The following is a 24969-nucleotide window of genomic DNA, read 5'->3' on the forward strand; positions in this document are numbered from 1 at the left end:
TCTGCGGGGGCCGGGGCTGGACGTGCGCCCGGAGCCCGGCCTGGAGTGCTGAGCAGACAAAGTACTTGGTGTCCGGGTGACTGCACGCTCCAGCGGGGCCGGGGCTCGGCCCCCTGCACGCCCGCCCGGCCTCACGTGGTCTTTCCCCCGCCCGGGCCGGGAGGCGCGGGGCGGGGCGGGGCCGGTGACGCGGCCCGGAGACCCCGCGGGCGGAGGAGGGGCTGCGCGGGGCGCGCGTTTCCACCGCCAGCGGGTCAGTATCGAGGTGCGGGAGTCCCGGAGCGGAGCCGGCGCCAGGCTTGAGGGGCGATGCCACTCAGTCTGGCCGCCCCCAGCGAGCACCGCCCCGGAGACAAAGCTCGCGCGTGAGCGGCGCCCTCGGCCTGGGTAAGTGGGCGCCCGCCGGCGGGTCGGTCGGGGTGTGTCGGTGGGGAACAGATGGCACAGCCCTTGCTCCTGTGAGCTCGGGGCGAGCCGGAGACAAAAGGGGAACTCAGGGTGGACCGTCTCTGGAACTGGAGAGGTTCCTGCTTCGTCCTACAGCTGTCGGAGGAAGCTCGCGAAACGCACACCTGTGATAATCTTGGCCGCGCACGGCGAGCCCGGCCCTCGCGGCGCCGGCACAGGTGGGTATTAGCGGCCCGGCGGGGGCTCCTCGAATCCGGGACCCTCCGCCAAGCCCTTGGGAAACCCGAGCGCAGGTTTGGACAGACAACCCGAAACGTTGACGGGGTCTCCTGGGGGTCGCGGTCGCCCCATTTGTCCTGCTTGAAGCAGGGGAAGCTCCTGGGGACCCTGTTTCCGTAAGTAGGTCACGGCAGGGACGTCCCCCATTGAAGAAGTGGAGAGACTAGTAGTAGTGGAAGAGATGGAGTGGCTAGTTGGTCATTTTATTGGGGGAAATTTCTTTGGGCCCGAAGAAGCCCTCTTGATTCCTCATCACCGGGACACCTGCTTTGGGAGCAGTTCCGGCGGCGTCAATGGACCACGGGGCCCCTTATGGCGTCTGTCCTCCAGTCTGGTGCTGAAATGGGCTGCGCTCGCCTCGCGCAAACCAGCAGCGTTGGGGGGCTTTGGGTTACTGTTTTAAATTACCTTAGGAATAATAAAAGGATGGGATGGGGCGGCGGACAGAAGTGTGACTGGAGAAGACTTCGTAATTTAAAAATAAGGAGGATTTGCTTCTTTCTGTGTGTCTTGGGCTAGGATGCTCAGAAATGCAAAAATGTTAAAGTTTCATCAAGTGATAAAGTGGATCGTGGACACGCGTTCTCCCCACCCTCTTCCCAGGTCCCCACCGACACAGGTTTTCTTCTCTTTCTGTTGCCTCCCAGGACTGTAAAAGGCTGGCACGGGGCTGGTCGGTTCAGTCGGAGCGAAGGGCCTGCTGGGCTGCGCTGGTGTTTCCCATTAAAACGTGCCAGTCTTATCATCTGCTCATGAGCCCTCACTGGTGGTGCTTCCTTCTCATAGAAAATTCAGTGGCAGACACCTCAGAGAGGCAGGGAAGGGACTCGGGCTCTTTGGCTGCCTTCTTGATTATTTAGGGAAATCCTTTTCCTGATTTTTGCATGGTGTGGGGGAAGGGAGGCACCCACCTTCTGATCTGGCCCTGTTCCCTGCAGGAGACTACTGTGGGAGCAACCGAGGTGATAAATGGAAAGCCTGTTTCAGCCCTGAGAAACAAGACAGGGTACTTTGTAAACTGGCAATTATTTTTGAAGTGTGGGGTTGGCTCAGTTTTCAGTTGTGATGAGACATGTCATAACTAGTTCATGTAAATACAAGGTTTACTGTGGTGCTTCCCTAGTTAATGAGTAGCCTCACATTGAGGTTATCGGGCTGAAATGACTATTGAGGACAACCAGCTTCCTGTTTTCTCCTCCACCCACACATGGCTCCAATCCTCAGCCTCCTTAACATCCAGTTGCTCAGGGGAAGCCTCTGGAAGATGTTTGGCCAGCTGAGAAAAAAAGCACTGCAAAAGGGTCATTCCCAGTAGTGCCGTGATGGGCCGGACAATTGCCTTTCACATATCTCATGCAAGGCAGTGATGGAGAAACAAGGAAAAAGCTTTTCCTTGTATTCATTTTACAGTTTTTATAGCCAAAATGACAATCCAAGATGCCCCCAAATCTTAGTACGTTCTTTGAAATGGTGAGAACTGGACACTGTCCTCTTGTTCCCCGGGTTCCCAGGAAGCAAGTGCCTGACAGCTGTCTCTGGAGGATGAGGTTGGGCTTAGGGGTGATTGTGTATAATGTCTCTCTCTCTCTCTCACTCATACACACACACACACACACACACACACGCTGACTCACCACATAACTACTGCTTACTGAGGAGCGCAGCCAAATGGCTGAGGAAAGACTGAAGTCTACTAGACAGATCATTCTCATTTATTTATAGCCACATTTCACTGTCACATTTTTCTTACCTTGTCTCATGTTTGTTCTAGTTGAAGAAGGGAGACTACCTTATAATGGAACATGCTAGTAGATTGCCCTTTTTTCTTAATTGAATTTCAAAATGTCTTTAACATATTACCTGATTTGTTCTCAGAACACCTTTATGAGAATTTACTAGTATCTAACCTTGCACATTTTCTCCATTTTTAATTTTTTTCCACTCTAGACATATTCAGACATCAAGAGGCTTATTATTCAGTTAGAGAGATTGCTCAGTATTCTTAAACCAGAAACTGAAATTTAACTTCTTTCATACACCAAAAATACTACAAAAAAAATCCTTTCAACAATAACCAGCAAAGGAATTTTAATTGGAAGTCAAGAGAAGCTGAATGAGTGTCAGAAAAGAAAAACAGTGAAATCAATTGAAATTAGCGTAATGCTACTGAAAGTTCTTGGAGCTTCCCTAACAGCTGAGTGGTAAAGAATCTGCCTGCCAATACAGGATACTCAGGTTCAATCTCTGGGTCGGGAAGATCCCCTGGAGAAGGAAATGGCAACCCACTGCTGTATTCTTGCTTGGGAAATCCTGTGGACAAAGGAGCCTGGCGGGCTACAGTCCATGGGGTCTCAAAGAGTCAGTCATAACTTAGCAACTAAACAATAATAGCTGAAAAGTCTTCAGTAGCTGGTTAAAGCCATATGAAGAATAAACCAAATATCTTTTTAAATGATCAGAAGTGAAGATGTGCAAATGAAGTTTCCATTTAGGGAAGAAAGTAGAAGCGAGAAGTACTGCTGGAAGAAAAGAAAATATTACACAGGAAAACAATGGCTACTTAAAAAGAGATTATTCAACAAGCTAGCTGGAGCATTCCAAGTCACTTTAATTGTCCAGGAGCTTTAGTTAGGCCAAATGGCAGCTGGTGTGCAGCCAGTCTTCCTGGTGGAACTTGGCAAACAAAATGGCAGGTCCTGTGAGGATGGGGGAATGTTGAGGATATGATGCTTGAGGAATGGGCCCTGGGTGTCCAAGGAGAAGTGAGGAGTGTGGTCAAGCTACTCTGTGCCCAAAGGCTTGATTTTCTCAGGTGTGTGCAAGTTTCCAGTGCCCCAACCTGGGAGGAGCAGATGGCAGAAGGAGCATGGGGCAGCCGAGTGGAGGAAAGACCAGACTTCCTCTGGGCCCATCATGTGGATGATCTCACTTAATCCTCACAGCACACCTGCAAGGTTTCTCTTTGTTGTTGTTCAGTTGCCAAGCCGTGTCTGACTCTTTGCCACCCCATGGGCTGCAGCATGCCAGTCTTCCCTGTCCCTCACCATCTCCCAGAGTTTGCCCCAAGTTCATGTCCGTTGAATCAGTGATGCCATCCAACCATCTCATCCTCTGCACCCTCTTCTCCTCCTACCTTCAGTCTTTCCCAGCATCAGGGTCTTTTCCAGTGAGTCAGCTGTTCACATCAGGTGTACAAAGTATTGGAGTTTGAGCTTCAGCATCAGTCCTTCCAATGAATTCAGAGTTGATTTCCTTTCAGATGGACTGGTTGGATCTCCTTGCAGTCCAAGGGACTCTCAAGAGTCTTCTCCAGCACCACAGTTTGAAAGCATCACTTCTTCGGCGCTCAGCATCTTTATGGTCCAGCTCTCACATCTGTACATGACTACCGGAGAGACCATAGGTTTGACCATATGGACCTCTGTCGACAAAGTGATGTCTTTGCTTTTTAATACACTATCTAGGTTTGTCATAGCTTTCCTGCCAGGAAGCAGTCGTCTTCTAATTTCAGGTTAAAGGTTTCTCTTTAGCCAAGACAACAACAACAACAACGATGTGCCCTTAGTCTCCTTTTTATCCAGGAGTATTCTGGCAGACTTTTTGTGGGTGATGGTGACTTTTTAAACTAACCAACGAAGTGCATATACCAATCTGTATATGTGTGTGCATGCATGTGTGTACTCAGTCAGGTCAGACTCTTTGCAGCTCTGTAACCCACCAGGCTCCTCTGTCCATGGAATTCTCCAGGCAAGAATACTGGAGGAGATTGCCATTTTCTTCTCCAGGGGATCTTCCAAAGAATTGATACTTTTGAACTGTGGTATTAGAGAAGACTCTTGAGAGTCCCTTGGACTGCAAGATCAAACCAGTCAATCCTAAAGGAAATCAGTCCTGAATATTCATTGGAAGGACTGATGCTGAAGCTGAAGCTCCAGTACTTTGGCCACCTGATGTGAAGAACTGACTCATTGGAAAAGACCCTGATGCTGGGAAAGATTGAGGACAAGAGGAGAAGGGGATGACAGAGGATGAGATGGTTGGATGGCATCACCGACTCGATGGACATGAGTTTGAGCAAACTCTGGGAGTTGATGATGGACAGGGAAGCCTGGTGTGCTGCAGTCCATGGGGTTGCAAAGAGTCAGAGACGACTGAGCAGCTGAACTGAGTGGGGCTTGTGCTGTGAGGCTGAAGAAGTAGATAGAAGAGACAGAAGATAGAAGTAATGCTTTAAACATCCCTCCGGGGCCCAAGTTATTCTCTCTGCCCCATCAAAGGCAGGCACGACGCAGAGCAGTAGCCCGCAATCCAGTAACTGGCAGGAACTGTGCTCTCTGCAATTCTCGTTCTTCCCGTGCCTCCTCCTGGCACTCATGTCTAACTAACGGTCGTGGGGCCTCCTCTTCAACCCCTCCCCAGGGTCACCACCAAAGGAAGAGGAGCAGGGCCATAGCAATAGGAATAAGGAAAACATTTTAAATTGTTTCCAGAATTCTTATTAGAACACCTTTACAGCCACAGCAAAAGGCATTAACGTGAAAAATAAATGTGCCCTCTGTAGCTCCCAAATTCAACTGTATTTTCTTCTTCCAGTGTTTCATCACACAAATATGTAAAATCAAGAGATTTTTGCCAAAGCAATATGTGAGTATAAAGGTTTAAGTAGAAGAACCGGAATCAGAAAACAGGAAGGAAGGAGGAACAGGAATATCGAGAAGGGTAGAAAGCAAGTATGGAAGTTGCTGAGGGCAGTTTTTTACAAATAGGTTATTTTCCATGATGGCCCCTCAGCCTCTGTGACTCAAGTCTGGACACTGTTGGAGGGGCAAAGACTGGGATATCAGAGAGGGGGTGATGTCAGAACCCTCACATCCTGGAGGGACCCCCTTTTTATCTGTGGTTCCTGCTCTCATAGTGGCCTCCACCCTCCCATCTTATCTGTATGAGGGTCCAGGCATGCCCAAGAATTGGTATCCTCTGGAGTATTTTCCCAGGACAGGCATCTGTCCTGTTGCCCTGGAGTACCTGCTGTGTATACCTTTTATGGGAATATAGGAGAGGGGAAAAACTTTTTCTTTTCCCTCTTATGTTCTGTACCTGGGCCCTGCAAATTAAACTTATGACAGGTGAAAATAACAGGAGAATAGAGCTAGATTAACAGGGGTAAAGGTTTATTATGCATGTATACAGGTCCTTTGCAGGAAAGGAGAGAAACCCAAAGAGTACACTTCAGGGCATATATATACCCTTTTAACAAAGGGAGGTGAATTGTGGGAAAATGACAAAACAAAGTTGAGGGTGGGGTTTGAGCTTCTAGGGGTGGTAAATTTTGGGTGGGTATATGTGTGGCAAAAGTTAATGACATATAAGGGTTATTTTAGTGAGGTCTACTTGTGGAGGCCCATCTTGGTGATACCTTTCTTAGTAATACTGGTTGTTTTCCTCCTGCTGGGTGATGGGAGTGCGGAAACACCTTCACAAAAGGAAATTTATGTCCTGGTTTTAGGTAGAAAGGGGGAGGCCAGAGAGTTCCTCCTGCATGCTGCTGTCTTTAGCTCACAATAATCCTTATACCAAGGTTGCATCTTTTGGGATGGTATATTCTGATCCCAGGCTGCCCAGGTGGCTCAGTAATAAAGAATTCGCCTGCCAATGCAGGAGACTTGGGTTCCATCCCTAGGCTGGGAAGATCCCTTGGAGGAGGGCATGGCAACCAACTCCAGTATTCTTGCCTGGAGAATCCCATGGACTGGCGGGCTACAGTCTATGGGGTCACAAAAGAGTCAGACACGACTGAGCAACTAAACAACAACAACATTTTGATCTGCCTCAATTTCTAGCAGAACCTTTCCTCGGCAAACTCTGAAGCCCAAAGCCAATGTAGCATCCTAAACCAGCATGAGTAATCTCTCTTTGCTTTTAGTTTCTGTTCATCGGTCTTGGGAAAATTCTGTTTTCTCTGTGCCCCAGTTTATTGTACTTACAACCTGGGGGTTCCGGTGGTTAGTAGACGCTCATTTAGCCCCTGACACCTGTGGGGCCATGCAGATGAAGGAGGGTTGTGTTCTGGTTAAGGAGACGGATTACTGAAGTGTGTCCATGTATGTTTGATGGTATATACACAGGAGGAAGCAAATATTGCAGAGATGTAAAGATACAGTCAGGCTTCCGGAGTTTTAATGGCTTTGTGGCCAGGAAAGGCTGATGGAACTTGAGTGGAGATTTCCAAAGCATTGAACCTCAAGGGAATAACAGAGGGAAGCCGACAGTGCCATCAGCCACCAGATTCTTTCTAGAACTAGGTGAGGTGCAGATACATAAACTGGCCTTCATCAACCTCCTATGTTTTCTTCTGCAGCTAAATTTTATCAACAGGGAAGGATTACCAGAGTCTTATGCTGACTTAGACTTTGGGTTCCCGGGTGTCCCTACCACCCCAGCCCTGTCTCTGAGGGGCTTCACCTCATCTCCCTTGCAGTTGGGGTTTGGTGTTTCAGCTCCATTCTTCTCCACCTGGTTGGTCTTGTCGAATTGTGCCTTTTTGTGGCTGTTTCCCACAGACCTTTCTGTGCTTCATCCATCCACGTGCAGTGTGTGTGACCACAGCTGTGTCTCTACATCCTTAGAACTATTAAGAGGAGATTGGACAAAACCACTATGTGTCCTGTCCAGCCCTCAGGTCCACTGTGCTCTCTATTGGGTCAGACTCCTCTGAACTCCCCAGCTTCTCTCCTTGTGCTGAATTCTGTTTTAGTGAACAGTGTCTGAAATAAGTTGATTGTTGGCCTGGACCCAGACACATTTTCTTGGTCAGGGGATTTGTCCCCACGGAGTCTGCCAATCCTCACTGTGACCAGCCTTCCCAGGGTGGCCGGCCTTTCTCTGCTTTTCCTGAGCTTTACTGATGAAAACTACATTCATCCAGATTCCTGGACACCAGGAAAGGACTTTCTCAATGCATATATTTTGCTAAAAGTGGTAGATATGTGGCTGATAGACTGTATGTAAACCATACATTTTTTTTCCACTGGAGGGAACTCTTTAAAAATGTAACCTTTTTCTTTTGATTTTATTTTATGTTTTATTGAAGCATAGTTGATTTACAATATTGTGCCAATTTCTGCTGTGCAGCAAAGTAACTCAGTTGTGTGTGTATATATATATATTCTTTTTCATGTTCTTTTCCATTATAGTTTTTCATAGGGTATTGAATATAGTTCCCTGTGCTATACAGTAGGACCTTGTTCATAAATCATGCACTTTCAAGATGTTCATTTACTAAGGACTTCCCTAGTGGTCCAGTGGCTACAACTCCACACTCCCAAAGCCATGGGCCCGGGGTTCGATCCCTTGTCAGGAAACTAGATCCCACATGCCACAACTAAGACCCGGTACAGCCAGATAAATAGACAAATACTTTTTTAAAAAAGATGTCCATTTACTGAACGTGTGACAAGCAGTTGAGTTCATGCACTAGGTATTCTGCTACTGCTGCTGCTGCTAAGTCACCTCAGTCGTGTCTGACTCTGTGCGACCCCATAGATGGCAGCCCAGCAGGCTCCGCTGTCCCTGGGATTCTCCCGGCAAGAACACTGGAGTGGGTTGCCATTTCCTTCTCTAATGCATGAAAGTGAAAAGTGAAAGTGAAGTCGCTCAGTCGTGTCCGACCCTTAGCGACCCCACGGACTGCAGCCTACCAGGCTCCTCCATCCATGGGATTTTCCAGGCAAGTGTACTGGAGTGGGGTGCCATTTCTGGGCACTAGCAATTTAAAGATGAATAAGAGATAGTCGTGCCCTACAAAGAACTCATAATCTAGAGGGAAATACGTGTGTGTAAACAGCTCACCACCCCAGGTTAACACTCTGACGGCCCCATTTAAAGTGCTGTGGGAGCAGTGAAGCTGGGAGCATCACTTCTCCCAGGGAGTGGCGGGTGCAGCAAGAACCTGATAGCGAGCTTGGCTCTTAAACTGGCCCTGGAAAGCTGAGTCACAGTTTTCAATCCAGACAAAAGAGAAAGGGCTTTCTAAGCAGGGGACCAGCCTGTGTGAAGGCTCAGAGTTAGGAGAGTGCAGCGAGGAGAAGGGAAAAGGCAGAGTGGAGCCAGGGGATGAAGACTCATGAGTGGCAGATGGAAGCTCGTTCTCTGGGAGGAGTGGGGCCCTGGGACAGGTGGTCAGCAGATGCAGGATTTAGCAGGACCCAGCCTTGGCGCTCTGTACCTGCTGTGAGGAGTGAATAGGAGATGGCGGGTGGGGCGAGCTGCCCTCCAGGGGAGCAGAAGTCTGGCTGCAGATGGAGCCACAGCCACTGGTACCCAGGTGATAACAGGTGGTGGGTGAGAGTGCCCACCTGGAGAGTAGAAGGGAAACCAAGTAGTGAGGCTTCAGAGAACAGATGCAAAGTTTGGGACAAAACAAAAGTGATTCTATAGAATACATGCTCTTTCTACTGCAAGTTCTCATGTCCCTTAGACGGGACCCGCCCCGCTGGCCAGCAGTCCCTGAGCCTGCTCAGCCCGCCGGTCTCTTCGAAGCCACAGTAAACCACCACCACCCCGCTTCCCTGGATGACTCATTCTCTCTGCCGTTCGAGCAGTTGCAGCCCTGCTCCTTGTTTACGATTCCTTGGTCCCCATGATGTGGCGAGTTTGATCCGAGGCTGCTCACGCCACCTCTCACCACTCACTGACGTCAGGGATGACAGTTAATTGCCTTCAGTGAGAACGTGTCTCACCCCAAGGATGAGTCTCTGTTTTCTGTTTTTTGAGAACCTCCTGGTCACCCTATATTCACTCCCCAAGCTCTGGTGGCCCCTGGCCAGGCTTCACAGTAACCATGGCAACTCACCTAAGCCGCCCACAGATTGGCCCGGGGCCTTGGTCCAGCCTGGGCTCCCTCTGGTTTTCATTGTGAAATGTGCCCCTGGTGGGGCTTCTCTCTCTCTCTCTCTCTTTTTCAGTCCTCGCTCTATCTGTTCTGCTGATTTTTCCTCACTGCACCTTCCAAGTGTGAGAGATGCAGAGTGGAAGAGGCAGGCAGCGGAGGGGGGGTTGTCAATAGTTGTGGCTCCTAGACTCTACAGCACAGGCTCAGTAATTGCGGCGCACGGGCTTAGTTGCTCTGTGGCATGTGGGGTCTTCCCAGATCAGGGATAGAACCCATGTCTCCTGAATTGGCAGGTAGATTCTTTACCACTGAGCCACCAGGGAAGCCCCCAGGATTGTCTTTTGAGTTTTACAAACCACTGATTGTTTTCTGTGGGTCCTTCTTCCTTGCATCTGATCACCCCCAGCCTGCCCAAGCATCCCGGGGCCTGTTTCCCAGGCTGGTCTCTCCCACTTCCGCCGCCCCAGCCCCAGAGCCAGGAGATGTGACTCCCAGCAAACACCACCTGCAGGAGCTCAGGTTTTCCGGAAACTCTAGGATGCCTGCATGCATCAGTTTCAGGAGAGAGCCTCCTCGATGGGGAAATCAGCTACTCGCCCTGAAGACCTGCTCCCTCACAGTGCATACTTGACCTCAGAATACAGACATCCCCTCCCAATTCCCTTCCCACATCGAGCAGCACCGCATGGTCCTGAGCACCCTGCAGGTGGTGCCCTTGTTTGCTCTGGAGTCAGGAAGCATCCTTGGTTGATGAGACATGGGAAGGTGGCTGTGTGCCTGATGCCTGATAAGGACTGACTGTGAAAAGCAGGTCTGTGGCCTCAGGTTGCTGTACGCCTGGTCTCCCAGTGTGACAGGGAAGGTCTGCTTCTCAGTGCTGACCGCTGTCCTTACACATGACATCCAGGCCCCTGGGTTGTCTTGTCCTGCTCACCTCCTCTCTCTCAACACAGGGGTCCAGAAACAGGTCAGTCCCGGTCTTCTCTGTTCCCTTTCTAGGTCCTTTGGGGTCCTCTCATAGATGAGAGGGGCTTTCCAGGTGGTGCAGTGATAATCAATCTGCCTGTCAATGCAGGAGACCCAGGTTTGATCTCTAGGTCAGGAAGATCCCCTGGAGTAGGAAATGGCAACCCACTTCAGTGTTCTTCTTGGAAAGTCCCACGGACACAGGAGTCTGATGGACTACAGTCCATGGGGTCGCAAAGAGTCGGACATGACGGAAGGACTGAGCACATAGATGAGAGACTCCCTTGTACAGTTCAAAAGTTTGACACCCAAAACTCCTTTCTGAGGAGGGCTTTCAGAGTCTACTTGCAGGTGAAAAGCAAAACACCTCTGTATTTCTCTTCTTGCTTTAATAATCCTAGCTTCCGAGCAGGCATCGTGGATACCTCTGGCCGACTGAGAAGGGTTAGGTACAGGGAAGCAGAATCACTGCAGATGGTGACTGCAGCCATGAAATTAAAGGATGCTTGCTTCTTGGAAGAAAAGCTATGACCAACCTAGACAGCATATTAAAAACCAAAGAAGTCACTTTACCGACAAGGTTCGTCTAGTCAAAGCTATGGTTTTTCCAGGAGTCGTGTATGGATGTGAGAGTTGGACCATGAAGAAAGCTGAGCTCCGAAGAATTGATGATTTTGAACTGCGGTGCTGGAGAAGACTCTGGAGAGTCCCTTGGACAGCAAGGAGATCCAACCAGTCTATCCTAAAGGAAATCAGTCCTGAATATTCATTGGAAGGACTGATGCTGAAGCTCCAATACTTTGGCCATCTGATGTGAAGAACTGACACATTGGAAAATACCTTGGTGCTGGGAAAGGTTAAAGGCAGGGGGAGAAGGGGATGACAGAGGATGAGATAGTTGGATGGCATCGCTGACTCAATAGACATGAGTCTGAGCAAGCTCCAGGAGTTGGTCATGGACAGGGAAGCCTGGCGTGCTGCAGTCTGTGGGGTCGCAGAGTCAGACACAGCTGAACAACTGAACTGAACAGGGAAGCATGGAAATAAAGCACAGATGAAGTGTCAGAATATTCTCCTTCTACACCCTACTCTGGACTTACCTGTTTAGGGAAAGGAAGGACCCTCAGGGTCCCTGAGATGGAAGTGAAAGGAAAGATCCCTGACTATTACCCAGGCAGTGTAGTGAGGCCAGATAATCAACCACTAACTGGCTGGTTAAAAGAAGTTAAGAGGCTTAAGTTACCTCCCCTCTACCAGCCTGCAGCTTCCTCAGGGTGGTACCTGGAATTACTACAAGAGTTCTCTAAATTCGCATCTCCACCAGGAACCCTGTAGATCAAACACAGGATGCTGTGCTTTTGAATTGTTGCTGTTCTGTCACTAAGTCGTGTCTGACTCTGCGACGTGATGGACTACATACAGCATGCCAGGCTTCCCTGTCCTTCACTGTCTCCCAGAGTTTGCTCAAACTCATGTCCATTGAATCGATGATGCCATCCAACCATCTCATCCTGTTGCTCCCTCCTCCTCCTGCCCTCAATCTTTTCCAGCATCAGAGTTTTTCCAGTGAGTCAACTCTTTGCATCAGGTAGCCAAAGTATTGGAGCTTCAGCATCAGTCCTTCCAATGAATGATCAGGGTTGATTCCTTTAGGATTGACTGGTTTGATCTCCTTGCAGTTCAAGAACTCTCAAGAATCTTCTCTAGCACCACAATTTGAAAGCATCAATTCTTTGGCACTCAGCCTTCTTTATGGTCCAACTCTCACATCCGTATATGACTACTGGAAAAAACATAGGTTTGTCTATGTGGACCTTTGTCAGCAAAGTGATGTCTCTGCTTTTTAATATTCTGTCTAGGTTTGTCATAGCTTTTCTTCCAAGGAACAGGCGTCTTTTAATTTCATGGCTGCAGTCACCATCCACAGTGATTTTGGAACCCAAGAACATAGAATCTGTCACTGTTTCCACTTTTTCTCCACCTATTTGCCGTGAAGTGATGTGACCAGATGCCCTGACCTTAGTTTCTAGAATGTTGAGTTTTAAGCCAGCTTTTCACACTCTTTCATCCTCATCAAGAGGCTCCTTAGTTCCTCTTTGATTTGTGCCATTAGAATATTATCTGCATATCTGAGATAGTTGATATTTCCCCCAACAATCTTGTTTCCAGCTTGTGATTGATCCAGCCTGGCATTTCACATGATGTACTCTGCATGGAAGTTGAATAAGCAGGATAACAATATACATCCTTGACGTCCTCCTTTCCCAATTTGGAACCAGTCTCTTGTTCCATGTCTGGTTCTAACTGTTGCTTCTTGACTTACAGGTTTCTCAGGATTCTGGTAAAGTGGTTTAATATTCCCGTCTCTTTAAGAATTTCCCAGAGTTTGTTGTGATCCACACAGTCAAAGGCTTTAGCATAGTCAGTGAAGCAGAAATAGACATTTTTCTGGAATTCCTTTGCTTTTCCTGTGATCCAATGGATACTGGCGATTTGATCTCTGGTTCTGCCTTTTCTGAATCCAGCTTGAACATCTGAAAGTTCTTGGCCCACCTACTGTCAAAGCCTAGCTTAAAGAATTTCTGGCATTGCTTTTCTTTGAGATTAGAATGAAAAGTGACATTTCCAGTCCTGTGGTCACTGCTGAGTTTTCCAAATTTGCTGGCATATTGAGTGCAGCACTTTAATAGAATCATCTTATAGGATTTGAAATAGTTCAGCTGGAATTCCATCACCTCTGCTAGCTTTGTTCATAGTGATGCTTCCTGCACAGTGATAAGGTAACAGTGAATCTCAGTCTATTACTGAGTTCTTTAGATCATTTTATATCTCCTGAATCAGTGGTTATCAAAAGTACTGCCATAAAGGGGACTTCCCTGGTGGTCCAGGGAGACTGCACTCCCAATACAGGAGACCTGGGTCAGGGAACTAGGCCTGGCATGCTGCCACTGAAGATCCCGCCTGCCACAACTGAGACCTGATGCAGCCAAGTATATAAATAAATAAGTACTACCATAAAGGAAGCTGCATTTTTCATAATTAGTATTATTATGGAAGGGACCCATATGCTTAAACTACTGAAACCATGGTCTGTGAAATCCCTTCCGTTTCTAACACTCTGTGGTTCATTAACAATGTCTTGTTAAGGTAAACGTTCTAAATATGCAGGAATTCCCTGGTGCCCCAGACAGTTAAGAATCTCCCTGCAATGCGGGAGACCCGGGTTCCATCCCTGGGTCGGGAAGATCCCCTAGAGAAGAGAATAGCTACCCACTCCAGTTTTCGTGCCTGGAGAATCCCGTGGAGAAATATCTTTGCTGTCAACGTTTTCCTCGTTGCTTTCCTACATCAGCCGCTGGTCTCAGAGTAGGAAGACTCTAAGCAGCTTTCCTTCCTTCCACAGGCAGTGAGTGCAGACCCTCAGGGGAGGGGTCTTCTCCAGGTAGGTATAGAGGGCAGTTCTGAAACTGGCTGTTGGTCCTTCACCCTCCCTGGCAAAATGGGAACTAGTTAGCTATCAGTGGGAGGAACTATGCCATCACATAGGGGCCCCCACCTCCCCCACCCTTCTCTGGTTTGGAGTCTCCTCCCATCCCCAGGTGACCTTTGCTTGAACAAGAGCTTCATTTTATCTGCTTATCAGGTTAGGATACTGGTGGGTTTGTTTTAACTTTTTATTTTGTATTGGGGCTTGCCAGGTGGTGCTAGTGATAAAGAAGCCACCTGCCAATGCAGGAGACATAAGAGACATGGGTTTGATCCCTGGGTCAGGAAGATCCCCTGAAGAAGGAAATGGCAACACGCTTCAGTATTCTTGCCTAGAGAATCCCATGGGCACAGAAGCCTGGCGGGCTGTGGTCCATAGGATTGAAAAGAGTTAGACACAACTGAAGTGACTTAGCATGTACGCAATAGCCAATTAACAATGTGATAGTTTCAGGTGAACAGCAAAGGAGAGATTGAGGGGAGTCCCTTGTATGGCCAAGTCCCTTGCTGTTCACAGGACACTGGTCTTTACATTCTTCTCTATTTACTTAGAGATTTTGTGTGTGAGCTGGACCACTTGTATCATTTTCTTACTTTTTTAAAAAAAGGTCTTTATTGAGCTTGTTACAATATTGCTTCTGCTTTATGCTTTTTCATTTTTTGTCTGTGATGGATATGGGATCTTAGTTCCCTGACCAGGAGTTGAACCCACACCCCCTGCATTGGAAGAGGAAGTCTTAACTGCTGGGTCACCAGGGAGGTCCCCATTTTGCTTTTTATAGTCTTTTCTCGGGTAGAATTTTCCCATCTCAGATGCCTCTTCACAACAGCCAGTTGACTTCTGATTAAAAGAAGGAATAGCCAGAGCCAGCCTCCCTGGCCCACTGTCTTGCTCAGACATGGCTCAGAGCTTTCCCAGTGTGGTCCAACCATTTGGTACAGGAGGAGCTTTTTCTCCTCCAATGCTTCGCGTAGGGAAGCTGGCACAGGTCAGATCAGATCAGCATCTCCTGGGTGCTGTGGCTCCTTTGGCTGCTGGGAACAGAGAATTTATCTCTGCTTGCCTCCAGCCTCAGCCCTGCCGATTGCCACCACCTCCTCTCCTTAGGGACTCCTCTCCACAAACAACTGCTTTTCCTGGGATCTTCAGCAGGCTGTTGACACATTAAAGAAAAACTCAGGTCAGACTCTGCATCTTTTTTCTTGGAAAATACCCAGATTATTTTCAGGCTTTTTAAATGTGACCTAATTTTTTTTTTCCCCACTGCTGATAACATTTTCTCCTCCATGCATAGTTCACTTGAGCCCCACAAAAGATTCTGTCTGCAAAGTATAAGTAACCACCTTGGAGAAATCCCGTTCATGCACATGACAAAGGATTGGCCCTGTTAGTTGGTGTCAGTTCTTCCTTTCTCTTTACTTTATTATTTTTTAAATTTTGGTTGCACTAGGTCTTCATTGCAGCACACGGACTTCCCTAGTTGTTGCACACGAGCTTTGCTGCCTCAGAGATATGTGGGATCTTAGTTCCCCAACCAGGGATTGAACCCATGTCCCCTGCATTGGAAGGTGGAGTCTTAACCACTGGACCACCAAGGAAGCCCCTTTCCTTCCTCTTTATAAAGACAGCTGACTTTGAGTTGTCATTTGGTCTTACAAATTCTCTTCCTCTAGAAGGAAAATTGCATTACTCTGCTTTTCTTTCTTCTTTCAAGATCAAGATATTAAGTTGTTGTTGTTTAGTCACTAAGTCATGTCCAACTCTTTGTGACCCCATGGACTGTAGCCCATGGATCCCTCTGTCCATAGAATTTTCTAGGCAACAATACTGGAGTGGGTTGCTATTTCTTCCTGCAGGAGATCTTCCTGACCCAGGGGCCGAACCCATGTGTCTTGCATCTCCTGCATTGGCAGGAGGATTCTTTACCACTGCACCACCTGGGAAGCCCAGTTTGCATCTACTAACTCTAAACTCAGTCCACCCTACCACTTCCCTCCCTTTCCCTTGGCAGCCACAAGTCTGCTCTCTATGTCTGTGAATTTTATTTTTTATAGATAGGTTCATCTGTGACATATGTTATATTCCACATATAAGTGGTATCATATAGTATTTGTCTTTCTCTTTTGACTTACTTCACTTAGTATGATAATCTCTAGTTGCATCCATGTAGTTGCAAATGGCATTGTTTTGTTCTTTTTATGGTTTAGCAGTATTCCATTTTCTATATGTAGCACATATTCTTTATCCATTCATCTGGCAATGGGCATTTACATGGCTTCCATGTCTTGGCTGTTATGAACAGTGCCACAGTGAACAATGAACATAGGAGTGCACTTATCTTTTTGAGTTAGTGTTTTGAGGAACCTCCATACTGTTCTCTATAGTGGCTGCACCAACTTATATTCCCACCAGTGGTGTAGAGGGTTCCCTTTTCTCTACACCCTCTCCAGCCTTTGTTTGTAGACTTTAATGATGGCCATTGTGACCAGTGTGTGGTCACGCCTCATTGCAGCTTTGATTTGCATTTCTCTAATGATTAGCAATGTTGAGCATCTTTTCATGTGCCCGTTGACCATCTGTAAGACATGGAAGAGTCTTAAATGCATATTACCAAATAAAAGAAGCCAAGCTGAAAAGGTCATATACTGTATGACTCCAACTATTTGACATTCTGGAAAAGGCAACGTTATGGAGACAATAAAAAGGTAAGTGGTTGCCAGGGATTGGCAGAACACTGAGCATTTCTTTTTTTAATTGACTTGTTTAAGAACAGGTTTAGGTTCACAGCATAATTGAGCACAAGGTACAGAGTTCCCATGGACCCCCTCCTCCCACATGTGTACAGCCTCCCCGCTGTCAGCATCCTCAACAAATTAGGCACAGTTACAAGTTATAAAGATACAATCATACAGCATCATCACCCAAGGCCCACAGTTGACATCTGGGTTTATTCTTGGTATTGTACATTCTATGGGTTTGGACAAATTCTTAGAAGATTTTTTTGGCAGTGAGACTGTTCTATTCGATTCTGTAATGGTGGGTACATGTCATTATACATTTGTCCACTCCCCTGCTAGGAGCTACTTTCAAGGTCAGTTCTTCCCTAGGTTCAAGAGAGTCACCAATGTGTTACAGGTTTTCCCAAGAGCTACAGTTTGCTATCTGTCCTCCTCTTTGGTGTTCAGCAGCCAGTTTGTAAATGGCACCCTTGACCAAGACTAATAGCAGGTTGCTAAAGGTGAGACAAAACAGTGATGGAGCCAAAGACAACAAAGAAATCTTATTTAATCTGTTTTACTCCTTAAGTCTCGTAGGAAACTAATAATACTGGAAATAATTGACATACACACACACTCACAGTATAGAGTAAAATATTGATGCTTTTTAACAAAATCAGCCTATTTTTTTTGAAAAGATGAATTATCCAGAGATGTGAAAATGAATGGTTTGCCCTAAGAATGCTTACAGAAAATTTGTTCTTCTTAAATAATGCTAGGAGTGGACATATGAGAGCATTTATCCTTTTCTCAATCAAGAATTACATGGAAAACTCAAAAGTATCATCTTCTGTCAGTCACTTTCCACTTTGGGAAGGAGCTTTTCTGTTGAAATAATGTCATGTCAAAGTGGGATGCGACGTAGTCTGACCTACACCAGATTCTCTTTCTAAAGGCTTACCTGGGCCCCATGACCCTGTTCTGCTATCTGACGTCTCCCTTTTAGAATGGGAATGTCTATCTTATGCCTGTCACTGTGGTATTTTGGAAGCAGATAACTTGTCTGATTTCACAGGTTCACAGCTGGAGGGGAACTTTTTCCTCCAGATGAATCATAACTCAAGTTCTTACCCACACTTGATTTAGATGATATTTAGATGAGATTTTGGACTTCAAGTCAATGCTGAAATAGATTAAGACTTTTGGCCTGTTGGAATGGGGTGAATTTATTTTCATGTAAGAAGGACATGAGTTTGGGGGGACCGAGGGAGTAGAGAGAAATGAGCTGAATTGTGTGCCCCAAGAAATTCAGAATGACTTGTTTGGAGATAGGCCTGTAAAGAGCTAATTAATGGGGTCATGTGGTGTCTTTATCACACACCGAGAGAAGACCCTTTGGGGCCACAGCAAGAAGGCAGCTACTTGCAGGCCATGGAGAGAGTCCTCAGAAGAAAGCAGCCCTGCCTGGAGACCCTAAGCAAAAACCCATTTTCTTGTCTTTTCCAGCTCCTAGAGGCTGCATGCATTCCTTGAGGTCCCCCTCCCATCTTCAAAGCCAGCCAGCAGTTGTAGCATCTTCAGATTTCCAGCTGTGACACCAACTTTCCTGCCTCCTTCAGCATCATGGTCCAGCTTGAGCAACTCGGATATGTAACCCGGCAGGCAGAAAAAGAGTTGACTTCATGCTCTGGGAGGGCTGATGTAAAAACCACGCTTAGTCATTCAGTCGAGTCTGACTCTTTGAGACCCTGTCCATGGGATTCTCCAGGCAAGAATACTGGAGTGAGTTGCCGTTCCCAACTCCAGGGGATCTTCCCGACCCAGGGATCGAACCCGGGGCGCCTACGTTGCAGGTGGATTCTTTATTGTTTGAGCCACCAGGGGAGCCCACAATGTAAAAGCAATAGGCCACCATTAGACTTTTTAATAAATTATTTATTTACTTTATTTTTGGCAGCACTGGGTCTTCGTTGCTGTGCGTAGGCTTTCTCTAGTTGCCATGAGTGGAGGCTCCTCCCTAGTTGTGTTGTGCAAACTTCTCATTGTGGTGGCTTCTCTAGTTGCCAAGCACAGGGTCTAGAGCACGAACGTCATTCCTCCAAGGCATGAGAGATCTTGAACTTCACATTCCTGGAGCAGGAATGGAACCCTGTATTGGCAGGCGGATTCTTAACCACTGAACCACCAGGGAAGCCGCTCTATTAGACTTTTTAATACTTGTTCCTGTTGATTAAGACTTTGGACTCCATCTGAAAGGGCCAAAGAAAAACTTAGGGAGTGTCTGGGCTGGAGGATCACAGGGAAGATGAATCTCTTGTTTGTTCTGCACCAGTTCGTCAAGCGCTCTTAAATATGACAACTGGTCTGCCAACCTTCTCTAGTGTTTTTGGCTTTAGTAGGGACCAGATAAGAAGGGCAGTCACCAGGGGACTGGTAACTAGCAGGCTCCAGCATCATTCAGACTCAGTGTCTTCCTCCTAAGGACCCTTTGTCTCTCAAATCTACTCCACTACATACCATGCTGAACGAGTCTTACCCTGTGCCTGGTTAGCATCAGTGTGATTAGTTGTTATTAGATCAGGCAGATGATGTCAGGCAATCAAGATGTAAATTGAGCAATTGAGACCCAGATTGTAAAATGCACCAAGCTTGACTACAACTGTATTTAATTTGCAAAGTAGCTCTAGCAGGAGCGGGAGTGGCCCTGCCCCTGCTCAAAGGACCAGGGGGACTGTGTTCCCACTGAAGACATGGAGCTCAAGTGGTCCGGTACGTGTGACAGCAGCTGCTTCCCTGCCACTGCCCTCCAGTGGTCCAAACATCCATTTTCATCCCAAAATGACTGAGAAAGAGCAAAGGTTGCCATGTGAAGCTAAAACACCACTTGGGCTTCCATATATACATATAGAAGTCTGCACCCTCTGCCACTTTAGCAGTTGTGAATCTTGGGGTGATTTAGTGATCCTTTGTTTTGAAGCAGATGTGACCTACATTATTGCGGGGGGGTGAGGGATGAGGTACTCCAAAATGTGCACTCAGAGCGTGATATCTTTGTGACAATTCTGAACCAATTTATCCAAAAGCTGAGGAGAAGGGATCCTAGATGATATGATGACTCTGAATATCGGGAGAACCTCTCCCCAATTTTCATGCCAGGAGCATTGTCACCTGTGGACAAGCATTGGACAGGATCTCAGGGTGACAAAGTGACTTCCTTACATTCTACCTCTAGCCCCTTTAACATTTGGGGATTGGATCAGAGAGCAAATCTACGTGAAGACACCATGTGGGACCGGAAATTGTGGCCCCAGCCCCAGGTGTGGCTATAATCCAGGGTTATTCTGGGGCTCTCTTTCCAGTGATCTGATTCTTTCCTGATTCTTTCCTGAGCATACCTGAGACTCAGCAGGCTGACCCCACTGGTCTGTGCCCAAAAATGTCATCCAGACATGAATACAGCTTCTCAGGGTGGAATCTTTGCTGTAACTGATGCCTCCTTGTATTGGGTTTTCCAAATAGAATTTAAGTGAGTAGTAAAAAAAAAAAAAATTTATTGACTTATAGTTGATTTACAAGCTTGTGTTAATTTCTGTTATACAGCAAAGCAAGTCAGTTTTACATATATACTGTTTTTTCATATTCTTTTCCATTATGGTTTATCACAGAATATTAAATATCATTCCCTGTGCTAGACAGTGGGACCTTGTAGTTTATCCGTTCTATATATAATGTTATAATTTGCATCTACTAATCCCAAACTCCCAATCCTTCCCTCCCCCACCTCTTGGCAACCACAAGTCTCTTGCCTTTATCTGTGAGTCTGATTCTGTTTCGTAGATACATTTGTTTGTATTGTATTTTAGATTCCACATGTAAGTGATATATGGTATTTGTCTTTCTCTTTCTAACTTACTTTGCTTGGTATGATAATCTCTAGGTTCATCCATGTTGTTGCAAATGGCATTCTTTCATTCTTTTTAATGGCTAAGTGCTATTCCATTTCATCTGTGTACCACATCTTTATCCATTCATCTGTTAGTGGACATTTAGGGTGATTCCATGTCTTGGCTGTTGTAAATAGTGCTGCTGTGAACATAGCAGTGCATGTATCTTTTTGAATTAGAGTTTTGTCCGGGTGTATGCCCAGGAATGGGATTTCTTGATCATGTATCAGCTCTCTTTTTAGTTTTGTGAGGAACCTCCATGTTGTTTTCCATAATGGCTGGCCCAGTTTACATTCCTGCCAGCTATGTAAGAGAATTCTCTTATCTCCACACCTGCTCCAACATTTATTATTTGTAGACTTTTTAATGATAGCCAGTCTGACCAGTGTTAAGTGATACTTCATTGTAGTTTTTATTTGCATTTCTTTAATTGTTAGTGATGATGAGTTCTGTGCTTATTGGCCATCTGTATGTCTTTTTAGAGAAATGTCTATTTAGGTTTTTTGCTTATTTTTCCATTAGGTTGTTTGTTTTTTTTGTTGTTGAATTGTGTGAGCTGTTTGTGTATTTGGGGGATAAAATCCTGTTGGTCGCATCATTCACAAGTATTTTCTCCTATTCAATAGGTTGTCTTTTCATTTTGTTCATGTTTTTTTCTTTTTTGCTATGCAAAAGCTTGTAAGTTTGATTGGGTCCCATTTGTTTATTTTTGCTTTTATTTCTATTGCCTTGGGAGACAGACCTAAGAAAACATTGGTATGATTTATGTCAAAGAATGCTTCATCTCTGTTCTCTTCTAGGAATTTTGTGATGTCATGTCTTACATTTAAGTCTTTAAGCCATTTTGAGTTGCAGCTGTCTAACTTTTCCAACCCCACTTGCTGAAGGACTGTCTTTTCCCCATCATATATTCTTGCCTCCATCGTTAAAAATTAATTTACCGTAGGTGTATATGTTCATTTCTGGTCTCTGTATGCTGTTCCATTGGTCCATTTGTCTGTTTTTATGCCAATACCACGCTGTTTTGATTACTGTAGCTTTGTAATATTGCCTGAAGTCTGAGAGGGTTATGCCTTCAACTTTGTTCTTTTTCCTTAGGATCGCTTTGGCAATTCTGGGCCTTTTATGGTTCCATATAAATCTTAGGATTATTTGCCTTAGTTCTGTGAAAAATGTCTTGAATAATGTGATAGGGATCACATTAACTCTACAGATTGGGAAGTGTGACCATTTTAACAATATTGACTCCTCCTCTTTCCATTTCTTTGAGTCGTCTTCAGTTTTCCTTATTAATGTTGTGTAGTTCTCAGCATTAAGTTAGTACTTTTGTCTCAAGACTCAAAAGTCTTTTCAAGGCCACAGTGTTTCCCTTGCACAGTCTACAGACTTCTACTGAAACACTTACCTGGTGCCCCAGTGGTAAAGACTCTGCCAGCAAATGCAGGAGACCACCTGCCAATGCAGGAGGCCGCCTGCCAATGCAGGAGATGTGCATTCAATCCCTGGGTTGGGAAGATTCCCTGGAGAAGAAAATGGCGACCCGCTCCAGTATTCTTGCCCGGAGAAGCCCATGGACAGAGGAGCCTGGCAGGCTATATTCCATGGGATCACAAGAGTTGGACATGACTTAGTGATAAACCACCACCATTGGTTAGGGAGATGCAAAGCTGCTGTGACAGAGAGCCCCAGAAAGACAGTGATGTAAAATGCATAAAACTATTTCTCTCTATCACCTCCAAGGCCAAAGGTGAGCAGCCCAGCTGGACGAGGCAGCTGAGCTGTAAGTGCATGTCAGAGGCACAGGCTCTTTATAATCTGTTTCCCTCTCTGGCCGAGGACTGTAGTCCTCAGTCTCTCCTGAGCACCTCAACCCACTGAAGGGCTGGTTAAAACATTTTCCACGCCCACTCAGCAGGTCTGAGTAGGGCTTGAGAATTTGCATTTCTGACAAGCTCCCAGGTGATCCTAAAGCTGTTGGTCCAGGGATCCTGCTTGGGGAACCACTGCCCAGGGGCCTGTCTTTGCCTGCCCTGGCTGATTGCTGACTCATCCATGGTCCAGATTATGGAGTAGGGAAGGTGTGTGGAGGCACACACGCATGCTTACACACATGCACACAGTATGTTAAGGCCCAGGTGGGAAGTAGCACCCTGTATTTCCACTCATTTTCCACTGGTGAGAAAACTCACAAAGCCATGCCTGCCTGCCAGGGATGCTGGAGAAAGTTGAGTTCGTGGCCATGTCAATGAAGATAATAAACAATCTATAATAGGAATAGAAAAAAATTCTGTTGAAGCCGTACTGAAGATATAGCCCAGAGGACAGTCTCTCAAGGTACTCAGCAGTTTTATATCTTGTCAGAACAAAGAACATGAAACAAGTTAGGGATACATTCCTTCGAACTTTAATAAACAAACAGACAAGCACGTACACAGCAAGGCGGCATGACCTTGGTACCTGGGAAGGGAGTCTTTGTTATCAAAGGAGTCCCAGCCTTAATGTCCCAAGAAGAGGGGCATTTAATCTTTATTTTTCACATGGTCAGTGTGCCCTTTTCTTTAATAATTAAAGCAAATGTTTGGGGTCTTCCCTGGAAGTCTGTTGGTTAAGACTCCAAGCTTGCAATACAGGGGGCACAAGTTTGATCCCTGGTCAGGGAACTAAGATCCTGCATGCTGCATGGCACGGCCTAAAAATATATAGAATAAAAATAACAAAAATGCAATGAAAAAAATAAAGAGACCGGAAAATGCAAGAGGATACTTCAACATTTGGGGGAAATTTTTTTTTAAAGCAGGTGTACAATGTAGGTTTGATCAGCCACAAACAGACTATTTTAGCTAGTCTAAAATTCAAGTCATGCATGTATGTAAGCCAGAATGACCTCCCCATACCTCAGTATGTGAGCATCTGTTTTATCAGCCACAATTATCATAAGAAAAGGGGAGAGTGGATTCTGTTGGATGCTCATGTACACTTATGACCCTACAGCCCTGGCTTAGTTATTCTCCTCCAGCCCCTGAGCTCTCTGTGGAGACAGGCAAGCCTCGTGCCCCCTGGCCTCGGAGTCTTTCATAGAAACCCACACATATGCTCCAGTCCACATCAAATCCTCTGGTTCTACATCCACTTAGAAACATATGCTGCCACGTGTAAGAAGACATCCATCACCCCGATGCTTGGAACCATGTGTGACACCCCCCACAGAGACCGTGACTCTTGTTCCTCAAGGCCCAGCATTGCCGTCAGCAAATGCATGTGACTGCAGTTACCCTGCTTCACATCCAGGAGCTAAGTTAGCTCCATTTAGGATCTGAAACAACAGCAGCCATGGATAATTAACATCACTGCTCTGAAGCCTGGATTTTCTCTTGCCCAGGCAAGAGTCATGGCCATGTGGAGCTGGGTTGTGTTGGCTCTGGGGACCCAGGCATCCATGTACCTCTGTGCACCAGGGGCTCCTCCCAGCCCATGGCCACCTGGTAGATCTTCCCAGGCCCCCACAGTGAGACCACAGCATTTTATTTAGAGATGAGTATATTTTCTTCAGGGAAAATAAAAAGCTTTGGAAAACATCATGGTAACATTTAGTGCTATTAAAAAGCAGTGTTTTTTACCATGTGTAAAATAGATGCTAGTGGGAAGCTGCTGTATAGCATGAGGAGCTCAACTCGGTGCTCTGTGATGACCTAGAGGTGTGGGATGGTCGGGTGGGAGGGAGGTCCAAGAAGGAGGGGATATATGTATATGTACAGCTGATTCACATGTTGTACAGCAGGAAGTAACACAACATTGTAAAGCAATTATCCTCCAATTAAAGAAAAAAAGCATGTTTCAGCAACCAAGTCAAGGAAGCCAGTTGAGGAGCTGAGTTCCTGGCCATACCAACACCTGTCCTCCTTTGAGAAGCAGCGATGATCCTATAGCCCCTCAAGGGACCAGAGTGGCTGGTGGGCTGACATCTGAAAGACACTGCAAGCATCAGAGGGAAGACACTGTGTGCAGATGCCAAGTGGATGAAATCAATACAGCTTTTTCCTGATGTGTGGTCTCTTAAAGTGCCACCGGAATTAATCGTCTGAAAGAGGAGTCCCCAAAGCTGGAAGGGACTGTGGCTCATATTGAGGGTCAGGAGAGCAGTGACCCCACCATCCCCCACCTTCACTACCAACTCAGGTGTCTTGGGGAAAGTCTCGTTGTCTTGGGCTCAAGGTCTAATCCAGCAGAGAACTTCTCCACCTACAAGGTACATGTGAATGACTCAGGTTAATGTGGATT

At 46.4% G+C, this 24969-nt stretch overlaps 1 protein-coding gene across 4 annotated transcripts in view; it reads left to right on the forward strand.

The window, feature by feature from the left end:
- Positions 1-227: 227 nt before the first annotated feature.
- Positions 228-24969, forward strand: part of GNG4 (G protein subunit gamma 4) — a 67023-nt gene continuing 42281 nt past the window's right edge. For 2 of the 4 annotated variants that reach the window (XM_081569439.1, XM_081569438.1), the window contains exon 1: positions 228-387. The gene's annotated coding sequence lies outside the window, so the exon portion shown is untranslated. Of the gene's footprint in view, positions 388-416; positions 627-18253; positions 18530-24969 lie in introns of those variants that run through there. The other 2 variants (XM_081569440.1, XM_081569441.1) reach the window with 2 other exon arrangements.

The sequence above is a fragment of the Giraffa tippelskirchi genome, chromosome 2 (genome assembly GCF_054371585.1).
Source record: "Giraffa tippelskirchi isolate mGirTip1 chromosome 2, T2T-mGirTip1v1.2.pri, whole genome shotgun sequence".
NCBI classification, from domain to species: Eukaryota; Metazoa; Chordata; class Mammalia; order Artiodactyla; family Giraffidae; genus Giraffa; species Giraffa tippelskirchi.